General features: G+C 37.8%; 2 pseudogenes; both read left to right on the plus strand.

Annotated features, from left to right (window-relative positions):
* Positions 1 to 516: 516 nt before the first annotated feature.
* On the plus strand, positions 517 to 12,429 carry LOC107854137 (annotated as a pseudogene).
* Positions 12,430 to 15,230: 2,801 nt separating this feature from the next.
* LOC107854146 lies at positions 15,231 to 16,945 on the plus strand (annotated as a pseudogene).
* The last annotated feature ends 2,332 nt before the right edge of the window (positions 16,946 to 19,277 follow it).

The following is a 19,277-nucleotide window of genomic DNA, read 5'->3' on the forward strand; positions in this document are numbered from 1 at the left end:
AATTTAACGTGATTCGACCAATTGACTTACATCTACAAAAGGAGTAACCGCGCAAAGTTCGCTCAGACTAAAGAAGGTTCACACAAGTAATAAGACTTTGTGTAAGTGTCTCACAAATTCTTCCCCTTAGCAAAACTTCCAAAGCCCTTGGGCTACATTGTGAATGCTACAAAGAGGGAACCTCTTATATACTACAAAACCTTTTTCTACAAGAAAATGGATTAGCCAAATATAGAAAATATCCTTTTCCGAAATCCACTTATGGTAAAAAAATCAGGACAAACACCCAACAACATGGTTTATAATATGGTTCCTAATGGATTAATTATCTAAGCATTAGGTGGAACACATAATATGGTCTCAATGGATTAATTATCTAAATCATTAGACGGAACACATAATATGGTCCCAATGGATTAATTATCTAAGCATTAGACGGAACACATAATATGGTCCCTAATGGATTAATTATCTTAGCATTAGATGGAACACCTTCTATTCCCATGAAGTATAAAAATGATATATTATAAGCCAAATATGCACAAGCACACGTTAATTGGTTTCCATGGATAATTTTCAGAGCTCCATCTCCATGACAGACACCATTCTCTCACTTCTCCTTTGTGGATTCATAGTTCATCTCCTGACCAAAGAACTAAATGGGAAAAAGAGATACCATCCCATTGGTGGCACCATTTTCAATCAGCTATTCAACTTCCACAGGTTGCACCATTACATGACTGATCTTGCTGGAAAGTACAGGACTTACAGATTGATTAGCCCTTTCAAGAATGAGATTTATACTTCTGACCCTGCTAACGTCGAATACATTCTCAAAACAAACTTTGACAACTATGGCAAGGTACACCATTTACTTGACATTCTGATAATCTTTCTTTATGTTGCAATTTGGTTGATTCTGAAAAGCCTTATAAGTAATTAAGTAACTTATTGCATTCATGACTAAACACCAGCCAAGTTTAGGAGAGCAACCATAATGATACAACTGATTAGCAAGTAGTGTTGTTATCCACATTTGAAAATATAAGCACTGTTCCGTTAAATAATTCATAGTTTATTATTTTGTGTTGTTGACATATTTATACAGTAGGACTGCAATCTGCTGTTTGATAAAAGAGAATTTTATAAATATGCATATATTAGTCGATAGAATGAATTCTTCTCGGTCTATCAATTAATTAACATGCCTCAACACCCAAATAAGTTGCAGCCGGCTAAATGAATCTCCCCGTAGATGTTACAAAATGGTGGGACGATTCTCAGATTGCCAACTTGAGTTTTTTGAATAATCTTCAGGGATGGTATAACTATAACATTCTAAAGGACCTATTAGGGGATGGGATTTTCGCAGTTGATGGCGATAAGTGGCGAGAGCAGAGGAAATTGTCGAGCCACGACTTCTCCACGAGGATCTTGAGGGATTTCAGCACTGCGGTCTTCAAAAAAGATGTGGCAAAGCTGGCTCAAATATTGTCCGAAGCTGCCAGTGCCAACAAGACAGTTGACATTCAAGTAAGTTTCCATGACTCAACTTCGTTAAACAACACTTTTGTTTTCACCAGATAAGTAAACGACCCAGTGTCGTCGATGCAGGATCTATTCTTGAAAGCATCTCTAGATTCTATATTTAGAGTTGCCTTTGGAGTTGAGCTAGACAGCATGAGCGGTTCAAATGAAGAAGGCAAAAAATTTAGCGATGCATTTGACAATGCTAATGCAGTTCTAATTTGGAGATATGTTGATATCTTATGGAAGATAAAAAGAGCTCTCAGTATCGGATCAGAAGCCAAGTTAAGGGACAATATAAGAACTATTGATGCGTTCGTTTATAAGCTGATCCACAGAAAAACTGAGCAGATGAATAAACCAGAAACTGATTTATCTGTAGGTTAATAATCCTCTTATAGCTACTAACTTTTTTAATGCAGATAAATGCTTAAACATTAAAATCATTTGCCAGTTGCCGTGGAAGAAAGAAGACATTTTATCAAGGTTGCTGCAAATAACTGGTACAGATCCAAAGTATTTGCGTGATATAATATTGAACTTCATACTAGCAGGCAGAGATACAACAGCAATCACTCTTTCTTGGTTCATATATGTGCTTTGCAAGTACCCTCATGTACAGGGAAAAATAGCACAAGAGATTAAAGAAACAACAATTGAGAAAGAAAATGCTACAGACATAATGGATTTTGCTGCCAATGTGAGTGAAGATGCCTTTGAAAAGATGCAATATCTTCACGCAGCACTGACCGAGACTCTTAGGATCTATCCTGCAGTTCCAGTGGTAATAAACAACTTCTTTTATCATACAACAGTTGCCAAGTAGATGTATGCTTTAAGTTGTTATTATTGCTTCTCTTATTGCAGGATGCGAAAATATGCTTTTCGGATGTGTAACGCCCCGCAATTCGGGCTACAATATAGACCATGATTTCGATGCGTTGTTAATCTCGAAGCCATAAAATCCTACGCCAATACGGCATGTTAATTATCGTGTAGCATGTAAAATCCACTCAAGCTTGAATTTAGACCATAGAGGTCCTACAACTCAGGACGAGTCGAAACTATTTTGATCGATTAAGTTTTAGTGGACGTTGTAAAGTGTGTCAGTTTCCGCCAACCATAACTCTCTGTATATGTTGAATTAGGGAACCTACTATGTGTCAAATGATAGGTATTCGACTTATCTTTCCAACGATACAAATTTGGCTAAAATCCGACACCCGGGCAAGAAGTTATGACCTTTCAAAGTGATAAGCGATGCCTAACCAATCGTCCATGGCCACTGGAAAGCATAGGCGATAGCCTTGGCGGCGCCTATGTGAATATAGGCGATAGCCTAGGCGCCGCCTATGTGAACATAGGCGATAGCCTAGGCGGTGCCTATGTGAAGATAGACTATGGGATGGGCGGCGCCTATGTAAGGAATTCTAGTGATTTAAACACCCCGTGTTGAGGACAAAGTGGTCCTTTTCCACCCTTACTTAGCCCTAAAATACGAGATTTAGTTCCAAGGACCCCAAAATACATATTCTTTCATCAAAAGTGCTCAAGATTCTCCGTAGGGTTTCAAAATAAAAACTCAAGCTACTCAAGATTCAACCGTGGGTTTTAGAAACTAATTGCATATTTGGAATCCTCTCAACGTAGGCTTCAAGAAGCACCTAATATTCATAGTAATCGAGGTACGTGGGTTTATCTCAAAAAATCTCATGGGTGTAGTCTTTATGAACATGCATGCTTTTAAATGGGGGTTTTCAATCAAATGCTAATATCTTGCTTTCAATATGATTTCTAAGTCATTTTCTTTTTGTCATGGGAATTGTTTGCCTATATACTTCAATGGTTGAAACCATGCATATGTGATTTGAGATTTTCCATGGAAGTTGATAAATATGAATGATAAATTGTTTTTAAATTCCCATGATAATGTTTCGATACTCCATATTATATTATGATCAACAAAAGAGAGCATGAATTTAAAATAAATATTGTTCACCACTTGTAAATGATGAAGCACCTTGGTTTTTACATGATTATGCATATGTGGATGTGATATTGATGACTTGCAAGTCGGGTATGACGATACCCTTTAAAATACGATATGCGATTGAATAAGATGAAATTTGAATGCATTGATTTTACATGAGAAAGGTGGATGCCCGAAGAAGGCGTTTCAGACACAAGCGGCTCATCGCTGGAAGAACGTGTTTGCCGACACGGAATATCAGTACCATGCTTTGTGGTCTTGCGTACCTGATATTATATTATCCCAAATTGGGATTATGGTTAGGAGCCATGCTTTGTGGTCTTGTGCACTACCATATTTGATTTGGGTCGAGACACTATGCTTTGTGGTCTTGTGTGTCTCTCCCTCACTTATACTCTAATCTCGGCGGCAACCGAGGTTTGACAGTTGGTGTAAATTATGTAGGGTATTCCACCTAGCTCAGTTGCATTTCATTACTGTTGAGAAAAACTATTGCATTACACCCATGTGCTTTCAAATGATTTGATACGAAATTGCTTTATAATAGCTCTCAACTATACTTTGTAAAAATATTATGTTTTGTTTTGATATCTCTGTGTGCCAGTACTTTTGTGCAGACCCCCTCCCCTCTCCAACCTCTCAGGTTCAGAGGCCCAGTCTAGGGGTCAAGAGAACCAGTAGATCTTTCAAGACGTAGTTGCAGAGACAAGTGGTGAGCCTTCTATGTTTTGGAAGGTCTTATGTCCTGCAGTCCTTTTATCTTATATTAGTTTTGGGTCTGCTGGGGGTCTTGTCCCAGTTTTCAGATAGTTACTTGTTTCAGTCATATAGTAGAGATTTCACGGACAATTTTTGAAATGTAGATTGAGATTGTGGGACATTATTCCCCATTATTGTTTTCATATGATTCTTGACCATGTTTTCGTTATACTGTGTTTCTTCCGCATTACTTTGATTATATGAATTAGGTGCATGATTACCAGACAGATAGGGGCATTTTGGGCCTCAAAGGTTCAAAATGCTCATCATGGCCAGGCCCTGGTTCGAGTTGTGACAAACTTGGTATCAAAGCACGGTTCATGGTCCCGCGAAATCGTATCAAGTGGAGTCTTGTTTATAGGTATGTAGCGTACCACACTTATAAGCAGGAGGCTACTACGCATTTAGGAAATATTTCCCTTCTTTGTGATTTAGTTCGTGCTTCAGAGTCTGAACTGTCCCCTAATCAATGATCACTTATGTTTCAGAAAAAACACAGTTATGCCTCCACGTCGTATCGTCGATCAGAATGCTCAGGCAGATGAGGTTCGTCCCACCCATAGGATACGGACCCGTAATAGGGCTCACACTCCAGAATTTGTCCCTACTCCTCCAGTCCCGACCAGTCTACCTCGGGCTCCGCAGACTAATGCCAATCGTCCCCCAACTACTCAGGGAGATATTTCAAATGCAAAATTCAGACGTTCTATTCATATGCTGATGCATTTGGTAACCAACCAAGCTCAATGATCGAAAGATGTTGGGTCTGTATCTGTTACATCTGAGGCTACTAGAGTCCGACATTTCATAAAGATGAACCCACCTAAGTTTACTGGCACCAAGGTGGAGAAAGATCCACAGGAGTTTGTGGATGAGATGGAAAAGATTTTTAAGGTGATGCATGTGGATGAGGTTGAAGGGGTGGAGTTAGCAACCTATCAGCTCAAGGACATTGCGAGTCAGTGGCATGCCAACTAGGAAGATGAAAAAGGTGAAAGTGTTGAGCCCACAGTTTGGGGCGAATTTGTGGAAGCCTTCCTTGATCGATTCTTTCCTCTGGAGTTGAGGGAGGCCAAAGCGGAAGAGTTTATGAATCTGAAGCAGGGCAGTATGAGTGTCCAGGAGTACACTTTGAAGTTTAATAAACTAGCCCGCTATGCACCAGAGTTAACTAGTAATATGAGAGGTCGAATAAGAAAATTTGCATCTGGCCTTGCTGATGACCTGGTACTTGAGTGCCAGGGGGATATGTTGAATAAGGAGTTAGACTTTGCTCGACTGACAGTTCACATACATCAAGTGGAAGAGAAGAAGAAAAAGATTGCTGAATCTAGATAAAAAGACAGACAGGCTAAGAGAGCTAGATCTGCGGACCAGCACTAGAGTCAGCCGCAGAGTAGTAATCGGGGTAATAAGTGGTCGAAGAAAAAGAAGTTTTGGAATAATACACAGTCAGCGGCCAGCACCCCAGCAACCAGACCACCGATAGATAGACAAACTCAGAGTTTTCAGACTCCTCATGGGTCCAAAGCTCTAGGTACACATTCTCAGGGCAGTGTGGCCCAGCAGCGTCGTACTCGTCCGCGGTGTGAGGTTTGCAGAAGGAATCATCTAGGGAAGTGTTGGTTTGAGGGAAGAAACTGCTATACTTATGGCAAAGTGGGTCACCTTCAGAGAGATTGTCCTTTTGCTGGAGTAAATACGGGGGGGGGGGGATAAGTCCCAAGCCGCCTCCACAGCTCCTTTTCCTAAGGGTGCTCCTTCAGCTGCCGGAAGCGGTCGCAATCGGTTATATTCTTTGACTAATCGCCAGGAGGCGAAAGCTTCACCAGATGTTGTCACTGGTATGTTACGAATATTTTCTCATGGTGTTTATGTATTGATTGATCCCGGGTCCACTTTATTTTATGTGACCCCTTATGTGGCTGTTGGTTTTGGTCTTGAGCCCGAAGTTATTATAGAACCCTTCTCTATTTCTACTTCTGTAGGTGATTCTGTTGTTGCTAAAAGGGTATATAGAAATTGTGTCGTGTCTATTCATGGTAGGGAAACTGTGGCAGACCTTATAGAACTGGATATGATAGACTTTGATGCCATCCTTGGGATGGACTGGCTCCATTCGTGTTATGCCACCCTTGATTGCAGAACTCGAAAGGTCAGTTTTCCTTTCTCGAATGAGACACCAGTTATTTGGGCAGAGAGTTTTATGGAACCTAGAGGTCACTTTATCTCTTATCTTAGAGCCCGAAAGCTTATCTTCAAAGGTTGTATGTATCATCTAATCCGAGTAAAATATTCAAAAATTGGAAACCTTCCTCTGCAATCAGTCCCTGTAGTGAATGAATTCCCAGAAGTGTTTCCCGAAGATCTCCCAGGGATACCCCCTGATAGGGAGATAAATTTTGGCATTGATGTGTTGCCAGACACTCGTCTTATTTTTATTCCGCCATATAGAATGGCTCCCGCGGAACAAAAGGAATTAAAGGAACAGCTTGTAGACCTCCTAGACAAAGGTTTTATTCGTCCTAGTGATTCCCCATGGGGTGCACCTGTGCTCTTCGTGCGAAAGAAGGATGGGTCCTTTCGGATGTGCATAGACGGTGTCAACTGAATAAGGTCACGATTAAAAATAAATATCCTCTTCCTAGGATTGATGACCTTTTTGACCAGCTTCAGGGTGCCAAGTTCTTTTCAAAAATAGACCTTCCTTCAGGTTATCATCAGTTGAAAGTTAGGGAGTCAGACATACCCAAGACAGCCTTCCGAACCTGATATGGTCACTATGAATTTCTAGTCATGTCCTTCGGGTTGACTAACGCCCCTGCAGCCTTATGGATCTTATGAATAAAGTGTTCCATCAGTTTCTTGACTTGTTCTTCATTATATTTATTGATGATATTCTGATCTATTCTAAGAGTAAAGAGGATCATGCCAATCACCTCCGAATTATCCTTCAGACCCTTAAGGATCATCAGCTGTATGCCAATTTTCTAAGTGTGAATTCTGGTTAGACGTTATTGCCTTCCTAGGGCATATTGTGTCCAGTGACGGGATAAGAGTGGATCCTCATAAAGTTGAAGCAGTGAGAAAATGGCCCAGGCCCACGACTCCAACCGATATTCAAAGCTTCTTGGGTTTGGCGGGGTATTACAGAAGGTTCGTAGAGAGTTTTTCTTCCATAGCTGCTCCGCTTACTAAATTGACTCAGAAAAAGATAAATTTTGTGTGGTCCGACTTGTGTGAAAACAGTTTTGAAAAATTAAAGGACAAGCTGACTACTGTTCCTGTTTTAACCCTTCCCGAGGGTGTAGATGATTTTGTGGTTTATTATGATGCATCCCATGTGGGACTTGGTTGTGTATTGATGCAGCGTGGTAAGGTGATAGCTTATGCATCTAGGCAGCTAAAGGTGCATGAGCGCAATTACCCCACTCATGACTTGGAGTTAGCAGCCGTGGTTTTTGTACTTAGAATATGGAGGAACTAACTCTATGGAGTGCATGCTGATATTTATACTGACCATAAGAGTTTACAGTATGTTTTCTCATAGAAAGAATTGAACCTCAGGCAGAGGCGTTGGATGGAGCTTTTGAAAGACTATGATATGAGTCTGCATTACCATCCGGGCAAGGCAAATATTGTAGACGACGCCCTCAGCAGGTTGTCTATGGGCAGCCTTTCTTATGTAGAAGAAACAAAGAGAGAGATGGTGAAGGATATTCACCGCCTTGCAAATCTGGGAGTGCGAATCTTAGATTCCAAAGATGGAGGGGTGATTGTTCATGAGTTGGCTAAGTCATCTCTTTGTGCTGAAGTTAAGGAGAAGAAGGTTGAAGATCCCATCTTGATGCAAATCAAGAAAGATATGGGACAACAAAAGTTTATGACGTTTGAAATTAGTGGCGATGGTATTCTGAGATTTCAGGGTAGGTTGTGCGTTCCGAATGTCGATGGGCTATGGGAAAGAATCCTTAATGAGGCACATACTTCGAGGTATGTCATTCACCCAGGCTCTACTAAGATGTACCATGATTGAAAACATGAAACGTGATGTAGCTAATTTTGTGTCCAAGTGTTTAAACTGTCAACAAGTGAAGGTAGAACACATGAGGCCAGGTGGTACTTCCAAAGAGATAGCCCTGCCTTTATGGAAGTGGGAGATGATACACATGGACTTCATTACAGGACTTTCGAGATCCTAAAACCAGTATGATTCAATATGGCTGATTGTAGATCGGTTGACCAAGTCAGCCCACTTTTTGCCTGTGAGGACTAATTATTCGGGAGAGGTCTATGCTAAGATTTACATTGAGGAGATAGTTTGATTGCATGGGGCACCAGTGTCCATTATATCCGATAAAGGTACGCAGTTTTCATCTCAGTTTTGGAGATCTTTTCAGAAGGATTTAGGTACACAAGTGAATTTGAGCACTGTTTTCCACCCTCAGACGGATGGGCAAGCTAAGCGTACCATTCAGACCCTCGAAGATATGTTGAGGGAATGCATCATTGATTTTAAAGGCAGTTCGGTAAATCACCTGCCACTGGTTGAATTTGCTTACAATAATAGTTACCATACTAGCATCAAGATGGCCCCTTTTGAGGCTTTATATGGGAGGAGATGTAGGTCTCCGATAGGATGGTATGAAGTAGGTGAGACTCAGTTATATGGTCCTAATCTTGTTCATTAGGCGATGGAGAAAGTGAAGATCATTAGAGAACGACTCAAGATTGCTCAGAGTCGTCAGAAGTCCTATGCCGATGTTCGAAGAAGAGAACTAGAGTTTGAAATAGGTGATTTGGTGTTTCTCAAGGTTTCTCCTATGAAAGTAGCTATGCGGTTTGGAAAAAGGGGTAAATTGAGCCCTCATTATGTAGGGCCATATCAGATTTGAAAAGGATTGGTACAGTTGCATATGAGTTAGAATTGCCTGCAAGTTTGGGTTCCGTTCATCCAGTATTCCATGTATCCATGTTAAAGAAATGCATTGGAGATCATTCTATGGTATTGCCAGTAGAGGGTATCAAAGTGACAGACACCTTGTCTTACGAAGAAGAGCCCATTGAAATTTTAGATCGCCAAGTTCGAAAGCTGAGAAGCAAAGAGATAGCCTCAGTAAAGGTACTATGGAGGAATCAGAAAGTCGAAGAAGCAACTTGGGAGTCAGAAGATTCCATGAGAATTAGATATCCCAATTTGTTTGCTTCGATGGAGGAGGAGACAGAAGGTACTATTCTTATCTTATCTTTCCTAGTCCTTTATTATGCTTAAAATCATGTCTGTTTGTGTCTCGCATCATCATTCGAGGACGAATGATCCTAAGGGGGGATAATGTAACGCCCCGCAATTCGGGCTACAATATAGACCATGATTTCGATGCGTTGCTAATCCCGAAGCCATAAAATCCTACGCTAATACGGCATGTTAATTATCGTGTAGCATGTGAAATCTACTCAAGCTTGAATTTAGACCATAGAGGTCCTACAACTCAGGACGAGTCGAAACTATTTTGATCGACTAAGTTTTAGTGGATGTTGTAAAGTGTGTCAGTTTCTGTCGACCATAACTCTCTGTATATGTCGAATTAGGGAATCTATTCTGTGTCAAATGATAGATATTCGAGTTAGCTTTCCAACGATACCAATTTGGCTAAAATCCGACACCCGAGCAAGAAGTTATGACCTTTCAAAGTGATAAGCGACGCCTAACCAATCGCCCATGGCCACTGGAAAGCATAGGCGATAGCCTAGGCGGAGCCTATATGAATATAGGTGATGGGATGGGCGGCGCTTATGTAAGAAATTCTAGTGATTTAAACACTCCGTGTTGAGGACAAAGTGGTCCTTTTCCACCCTTACTTAGCCCTAAAACACGAGATTTAGTTCCAAGGACCTCAAAATACATATTCTTTCATCAAAAGTGCTCAAGATTCTCCTTAGGGTTTCAAAATATAAACCCAAGCTACTCAAGATTCAACCGTGGGTTTTAGAAACTAATTACATATTTGGAATCCTCTCAACATAGGCTTAAAGAAGCACCTAATATTCACAGTAATCGAGGTACTTGGGGTTATCTCAAAAAATCTCATGGGTGTAGTCTTTATGAACATGCATGCTTTTAAATGGGGGTTTTCAATCAAATGCTAATATCTTGCTTTCAATATGATTTGTAAGTCATTTTCTTTATGTCATGGGAATTGTTTGCCTATATACTTCAATGGTTGAAACCATGCATATATGATTTGAGCTTTTCCATGGAAGTTGATAAATATGAATGATAAATTGTTTTCAAATTCCCATGATAATGTTTTGATACTTCATATTATATTGTGATCAATAAAAGAGAGCATGAATTTGAAATAAATATTGTTCACTACTTGTAAATGAAGAAGCACCTTGGTTTTTACATGATTATGCATATGTGGATGTGATATTGATGACTTGCAAATCGGGTATGAAGATACCCTTCAAAATACGATAGGCGATTGAATAAGATGAAATTTGAATGCATTGATTTTACATGAGAAAGGTGGATGCCCGAAGAAGGCGTTTCAGACACAAGCGGCTCATCGCTGGAAGAACGTGTTTGCCGACACGGAATATCGGTACCATGCTTTGTGGTCTTGCGTACCTGATATTATATTATCCCAAATTGGGATTATGGTTAGGAGCCATGCTTTGTGGTCTTGTGCACTACCATATTTGATTTGGGCCGAGACACCATGCTTTGTGGTGTTGTGTGTCTCTCCCTCACTTATACTCTAATCTCGGCGGCAACAGAGGTTTTACAGTTGGTGTAAATTATTTAGGGTATTCCACCTAGCTCAGTTGCATTTCATTACTGTTGAGAAAAACTATTGCATTACACTCATGTGCTTTCAAATGATTTGATACGAAATTGCTTTATAATAGCTCTCAACTATACTTTGTAAAAATATTATGTTTTATTTTGATATCTCTGCGTGCCAGTACTTTTGTGCAGACCCCCTCCCCTCTCCAACCTCTCAGGTTCAGAGGCCCAGTCTAGGGGTCAAGAGAACCGGTAGATCTTTCAAGACGGAGTTGCAGAGACAAGTGGTGAGCCTTCTATGTTTCGGAAGGTCTTATGTCCTGCAGTCCTTTTATCTTATATTAGTTTTGGGTCTGCTAGGGGTCTTGTCCCAGTTTTCAGATAGTTACTTGTTTCAGTCATATAGTAGAGATTTCGCAGACAATTTTCGAAATGTTGATTGAGATTGTGGGACATTATTCCCCATTATTGTTTTCATATGATTCTTGACCATGTTTTCGTTATATTGTGTTTCTTCCGCATTACTTTGATCATATGAATTAGTTGCATGATTACCAGACAGATAGGGGTGTTTCGGGCCTCAAAGGTTCGAAATGCTCGTCACGCCAGGCCCTGGTTCAGGTCGTGACAGGATGACGCTTTACCAGATGGATTCAGGGTAAACAAAGGGGACATGGTGTGTTACCTACCATATGCAATGGGAAGAATGAAATTCATATGGGGTGATGATGTAGAAGAATATAAACCAGAGAGATGGCTTGATCCGGATGGTTTCTTCAGGCCAGAGAGCCTCTCCAAATTTACAGCTTTCCAGGTTATTAGTTTTAATTATCATTTGGTAAAGCCTTGAATGCCACTCTACACTTGTCACATCAATTAGCTAAGCACATTCTTTTGTTGATAAAACAGGCAGGGCCGAGGATCTACTTGGGAAAGGAGTTTGCTTATTGGCAGATGAAGATATTCTCTGCTGTGTTGTTACGTTACTTTGTTTTCAAGTTGAATGATAACAAGAAAACTGTCAAGGATAAATCTTCAGATCGAGGGGGAACTGCATGATGTCTTTCATAGATAGGCCACTAGAAAGACTATACATGAATATCATTCCCGTTTTGTCTCAAATGTTCTCATGTCATCAGTATCCAAAATAAGCCAAATTAAGTAACATTGACCACACGCACGATGGAAATGAGGTTTGCTATCTAGTACGGAAGGTGCCATAGTTACAAATTCACATTTTCCTTGTTTTACCAATATCCCCCTATGTTTTCATGCCATGTAAATTTGTGATTTTCAGTGGAATGACCATTAATTACTACCTCAGGAGAAAGTGTTAGTAGAATTTCAGATCTGTTCTAGCTTCAAAGACTCAAACATAGATAGAAGTTGATTGGACTTTAACTTATCTCATCGCTATTTACTGTTCACGAGTAATCCATATCATTTTCTCTCTTCCTTTCTCTTATAAAAAATATATATACCGACATCAGTGGAGGAGTCGGAGTTTTCTCAATTTGGATGGTTGTTGCATATTGTTTGATAATATTGTATTATACTGTATTTGTTTTAATGAATACAACGTTTGGATGATTATATGGTTTTTCATCGTTACATAGCGTCATGCATCAACAATTTGAAGGATAAGCCTACAAGAAAAATTGGTACGGGGTAGAGCTACAATAATAAGGTTATTAAATAATAAGTAAAGACACTTTGGAGATACATTGATATCGTATGGAAGACTAAAAGATCTTTCAATATCGGATCAGAAGTCAAGTCAAAGGAAAATATAACAACTGTTGATGTGTTAGGAGTGCCAAGAAACTCATCGATCGTCTCAGAAAACAATTGTTTGGTGGTGGAGGATAGTGTCATTGGGCTGCAGGTTGCAACTGGTGCTGGAATGCAATGTGTGATATCACCGACATATCTATCATCTACTGTGAATCAAGATTTTAAAGAAGCCATTTTAATCTGTCCTGACTTGAGTGATGTTAGATTGAACAAGTCAATTAAACGAGAGTTTCAAAACTCAAATATAAATTTTTTAATTTACTTTTGCAAGATGTTATGGACACAAATACATTTTTAAATGAAAATATTGTTGTGTTTGCAGGTGATTGCAGACAAACTCCTCAAAAGTATAAAGTTAAACTAATTACACTTCGTTATAGGCATTTAGTAAAGTAATATATACCTCAACTTGATAATCATGCTATATATAAAAATGGACCGATCAGTGTTTTAAAAAGCGAAGATATGAGGTAATTAAGGCCTTTTACTTGATACGGGCTGAGTATAATAAAAATAAATAATAAAAAAAAAGCATGGAAAATTCAAGAGAATATAAAATAAGTGGAAATGAACTGAACTAATTGACTTACAAAAAAGATAATCAGAACGGCTCGTCTGAAAAGATTTATTTCACTTTTTTTAAAAAAAAAAATTAACTTGTAAAAAACTGCCAAGAATAAACCTACAATCAGAAGCATCAAACCAAAATGAGTGATGAAGGATAATGCATTTATACTTTGTAGTTTGCAAATTAATTATTTTTTTCCTTTACCCAATGAAAAGACGAAAAGAAAGATAAAAAAAAATAGGCTAAGAATAAAAATGATTAGATTTTTAAGCTTTTTAGCTTTCTTAAAATTTAGTAACAAGTCAAGTTTTATGTTATTTGGTATTAATTTTAAGTATTTGTTTAGCAATTTTAATTTTACCTAGGAAAGTTTTTTGAGGCTTACACCCCAAATTTAAAACTCATTCAACGCCCAAATGTAAGCTCGAACTGATGGGACTTACGCCTCATGATACTTTCTTCTCACAAATTGTGCTGGTGCATTTTTACTACGTGATGCCCTGACGCTCGCCCTAGAAACGCCTTCTAAGACATATGGACCTACGAATCCCCCCAAAAACCCTCATACTATGTTCGAAGTACTTGGCAACTAATGTTGGAATAATTACCTAACCAAGCAAACTTATACATTATATTTTGTTAGAATATGAGACTTTTCTTGATGGTCTTTTGTTTAATAGTTTCTTTTAAATATTATGTTTAGTTTTATTTTAAAAGATAAATGGCCGTTTTTATTTTTGAGAAGTATGTCTTGTAAGACTTATGAAGTGTGTCTTGTAAGGCTCATGTAGCTTATAAGTATAGTCTTTTATAAAATGTTGACTATGAATGAATGTTGAATGTATGAATGAAAGCTCCTGCTGAACCTTTTTTCTTCTCTTAACCTCCAAATTGTAACATATTTATCAAATATAGCTAGAGTTAGGAAAATTACTAAATATAGCGATAATTTCTGAATTTTTGCCCAGTAGCAGCTGAGCCCAATTAAGGTAAGCAAATCGTAATACAAATATATCCATGTTATTGAAATGGCCAATAAGTTCTGTTATTCAGGTCATGAGAATGGCCGTAAAGTGACTGAATTCTTTTGCCAAAAATTACTACCAGTAGGCATCACCTATAGGAAGAATGGATTACCCTTTTTGCATCTGTATATTGTAATGAAACACTGATTTTATTATTTAATCATGGTAAGCTAATATATAATTGTTGGTTTCTGTGGAGTAATGGTAAATGAAGATTTGTTTTCCCGAAAAGACACTAGGAAAAATGATCAATTTAAACAACACATGTTGATGTGTAGGTTGTGAGCTTTCTGTAAAGGCACTAGTACCTTTTCCACATTGAACAAGTTGTGACTTTATAGCACCCGTTCGCATGCACCACCCTCCATTGGCTATAAATTTAGAGGCTTGGTCTCGGTTTTTAAAATACCGAATCAAAAAATTTTGTTTTCAAAATCTGCTTTATTTGTTGGGTTCGTTGAAGTTTTGCAATTTCGATTGCCAGTATAGCAAAATAGTGTTTTTGTTTAATCCGGAAGGAATTAATTCAAACCTTAGGCTATATTGAGGGGATTAAATTCCTTAAGAAAGCCTCATCATTATTACTCATACTTTCCTTTTTTAGTCTGTCCTAATAATTTTGTATATTTCAAAAGTCGTGGTCTGTGGTCTCTATAAATAGAAGGAGATAGATAGTCTTTGAAGAATGTATGAGCATAAAACAATATATTTACCTTTGAAAGTGATTTTTGGTATATAGTTTAATCTGAGTTTGTGTTTAGAGAACTATATATATCGATGGATTTAATGTTGGCATCGAAAAAAGCAGATAAAACAATTATGGAATTTGAAGGAGTTGGTGGATACTACACTTGGTCAAGTACCCATTTTCCTCTCCTTAGCCAGAAAAAACTTGCTGCTGGATTATTAGTCCTCCATCCCCGTGTGTTTTCTCAACCTTACTATTCTGTTTCATCAAAAATTGCTTATGTTTGTCAAGGTATATATATATATTTTCAGATATAATATTTAGTTGTCAGAGGATCTTGGGCAACTCTCGTTGGTTTTTGAGTTTGATTAGGCTCAAAAGTACTTTTTTTGTATCAGTAGTGGTCTTAGTAGAGATATATGCTGATCTAAAATTTAAATATTTATGGATTCAACCTTTAAATTCTTATTGGAACTCATTACACAGTTATGAAATAATGGATTCAAATTGTAGTATTTCTTGAAATTTCGGTGATTATTTCATATATACACAACTATGCTAGCTTTGTGTAACAAAAATTGGCTTCAGTTGAATCTACAGATGATATGCTCCGATCCATCTGTCTCTACATTTTCCCGGTTAATTAATTATTGCTACACCGTAACCATATATGTATGGTGCTTCTAAGGTTCCTGCTATATATGCGGGTTTGCAAGAGGCTGCATGTTTTCGCGGCTTAAACCCATGACCGGCCTCCAGATTACATGACAACAACTTTACTAGTTAACTATAACCATATATGTATATCTATACTCAATAGTTTGTTTTTTCCACAGGTGAATGCATTGTTGGACTGATATCGCCAGAAGATTCAAAAGAAGAAGTTATAAAATTACAAAAGAAGGATGCCCTACCAGTTACCATGAAAGCAATGCCATGGTGGTACAATGATGGAGACTATACTCAAAATAATTTTCTTGGGAGAATATGATGATGAATACACACCTGGAGAATACTACGGTTTCTTCTTGACTGGTGCCGCTGGTATTCTAAATGGATTCTCTAATGAATTCATAGCTAAATCTTTTCACATGATGACCAAAATTGAATTCCAAAAACTTATAGAAGACCAGAGTATTTCTAATCCTTGTATTAAGATAAATGAAGGGATAAAAATGCCAGACCCATGCAACAAGGACGTGAAACATAAGTTGGTTTTCAACTTGGACAGTGCTAAACCTTGTGTAGAGGTGAAAAACGGTGGAACTTTATCCGCGGTAACTTGTTCACGCATAGTTTTGGAAGGTGGTGCATTATTTGGTCCTATTTTTACAGCGGATTCATCCGTTCAATTGAGTTATGTTACGAAAGGAAGCGGACGTGTTCAAATTGTGGGACCTTTTGGTAAGAATGTGTTGGATACTAAATTGGAGGAAGGTGAATTGTTCTTTGTTTCCTAAATCCTTTCCCTTTGCTGTGGAAGCTGATGAAGGAGGAATCGTGTTCTTCTCCGTCGTAACGTCATCAAAGTAAGTACTCCTATGTACTTGGGGTTAATTAACGTGAGATCCGCTCAAGAACCTACCATAAACAGTTCGCAATTATTGTACAATTAATATTCCACTATATATTATATATTTGCAGGCAAGTATATGGAGAATTATCAGGTGGGAAAAAATCAATTTGGGAAGCAGCACCTCCATCAGTTTTAGAGGCCTCTCTAAATATGACTTCAGATTTGACTGAGTTTTTCAAGTCCAAGATTGCTAAGGGTGCAGTGATTGCCCCACCTTCAACTATTTAAGTAATTGTTTCCTGTTAGACATTTGAGATATATACATATGTTTAACAATTGTATAATACAATAACAATAATAATATAATTTGATGCTCGAAGATAAGATCGATGATGAAGTAGATCTACACTACTTAGATCGGTTATTCCACACATGTAAAAGCTTTTGTTTTCAGCTTTTCCTGAATGCAAGCTTATATTATTTGCTGCTGTGAACCAGTATGCATATATGAATGTCTTCTTAAGAATAAAAGGGAAATGAATTTGGTGCTTCTTTATAAGTAGATATATGTTATATACATGCATCAATTAATTATACACATACATTTACAACGACTATGCATATCAACATTATTGATACGTGATCTGTTGCACATGGTTTGTTTATACATCTATTATTCAGCATACACCCCCACCACTTGAAATTTACGCGTGTGAGTAAATATATTCACGAACAAAACATCATCATCATTAACAACACCAACAAAATATCCAGTGTAATCCCACAAAGAGAGGTTGTTTCCAGTTAGACCCCTTGCTGATCAGAACAAAGATGTACATCTGATATGACCACACTATTTTATTGCTATTTTTTGTGAACTTGTTCTTATGGCTACTAAAAATTATAAACACTATGGGCTTAGCTATATCCATCTTTTCCCCATATATATAACCTGATAAAAGCAGATGTTTGTATGGTAAGACCGAATAGAAATTTCAAACCATTTTTTGACACAGAACTAAAGATGATATTTGTGTGGCGCCTATTTGCATCAACAATTTCAGACCAGGTATATGGATGAACACTTACAAATAAGAAATGATAAGTTCAAATTCAGTAGCTGTATGTCAAAATAACGAATTGATGAAACATGCCTGTAGGATATATTTTTGTTTATAAACATATATATACTGGCGCATACGGTTCTTTATTGCATCGGGGATTCTTATGAGGCATTTTAGTTTGTGACTTTCGCAAATAACTATTGTATGATAAGTTGTTCACATGACATTGTATCCAAACATGAGAATAATCACTAGCTCAAAGGCTGGTTCATCTCGCTCATTAAACCCCTGAACCTGCGCTGACGACATGCAATAGTTTTGCAAACCGACATGGCTCACATTCCAACGAAGAAATATTCTAAAATTGAGGACAGAACTTCTTCAACAGAGGTAGAGAAGGGTGTCCCAACTGATTATGTGCTTCAAATGGAGACAGGGCGCACTTGAGTACGCAACAGACCGAGATTCTCATTCATTAAGGATGTAGAAATCATCATATCGATACATGTCCTTTACGATAACCTGATTTGACTTAAGATAACAAAACACACAATGATTTGGAAAGAACTCGAGATATAACAATTAAGGTCTATGGTAAGTTTACTGACAGAAATCAAATAATCAAACGCTAGCTTTGATAGACTCTTGTTTCAAAACTAAATATATACCTTAAGCAGTAGAGGTTTTTCTCCTTCCAACTTTCATTTTCTGTTTGAATTTAATTTTCTTTTCATTTGGATTGATTAAGATGGAATACATGCCATGAACTAGTATACACATAGCAGAGTCAGATGTTGTTATTGCTATTGAATAATACAATTCTTGGATAGGAATTGGAAGAAGATGATACCCTAAAAAACACTTGTAATTTACTGCTGGCTCGATAGATAATTTGATAAATCAGTATTTTTTTCCGTATTTCAGAATACAATTAATCGACATGTTAACTAATCGATTACTATAAATTGAATCGGTTTTTGCTGTTTTTTCCTGGCAAACAGGCTATATAAAGAAGATATAACCCATTAAACACGTTGTACAAATTAAATGACTTGGCAATATTGGATACTTGACATTATATTGTGAGGGCTTAGCAGCTGCCTAACATCAGAAAATTACAAGGCCTCTTAAAGTATAGGTATTGCAGAAAACCCCATTAGGATAAATCCTAAAACTTGGCCAAAAGATTATACTCTATAATTTCATTTTCTGTTTCTCAAACACCAAATGCCTAACAATAACATTTTCTAAGAAAGCCAAACCTATACTCTTGGCGGGGGCACCAAATATTGAAGATGAATTAAATCAAAAGGGACTTTAGTATAATCTAATTTCCATGATAGCTTCAAAGTTGATAATCTAACTTACGCTGTATTTTATATGAAGGAAAACATTTTCCAATTTTCTCACGTTTGTTTGGCGTGAATAATTTGTAAAGGAAGATATTTCCAAAGAGATTTATCTTCCTCAAATTTAACAGTCCAGAGTCAAGGTCGGATTCTAAGTCTCGGGTCGGGGTCGAGAGTCGAATCCGAACTCGAGGTCGAATCTCAGGT

This window comes from Capsicum annuum, chromosome 1, assembly GCF_002878395.1.
Source record: "Capsicum annuum cultivar UCD-10X-F1 chromosome 1, UCD10Xv1.1, whole genome shotgun sequence".
NCBI classification, from domain to species: Eukaryota; Viridiplantae; Streptophyta; class Magnoliopsida; order Solanales; family Solanaceae; genus Capsicum; species Capsicum annuum.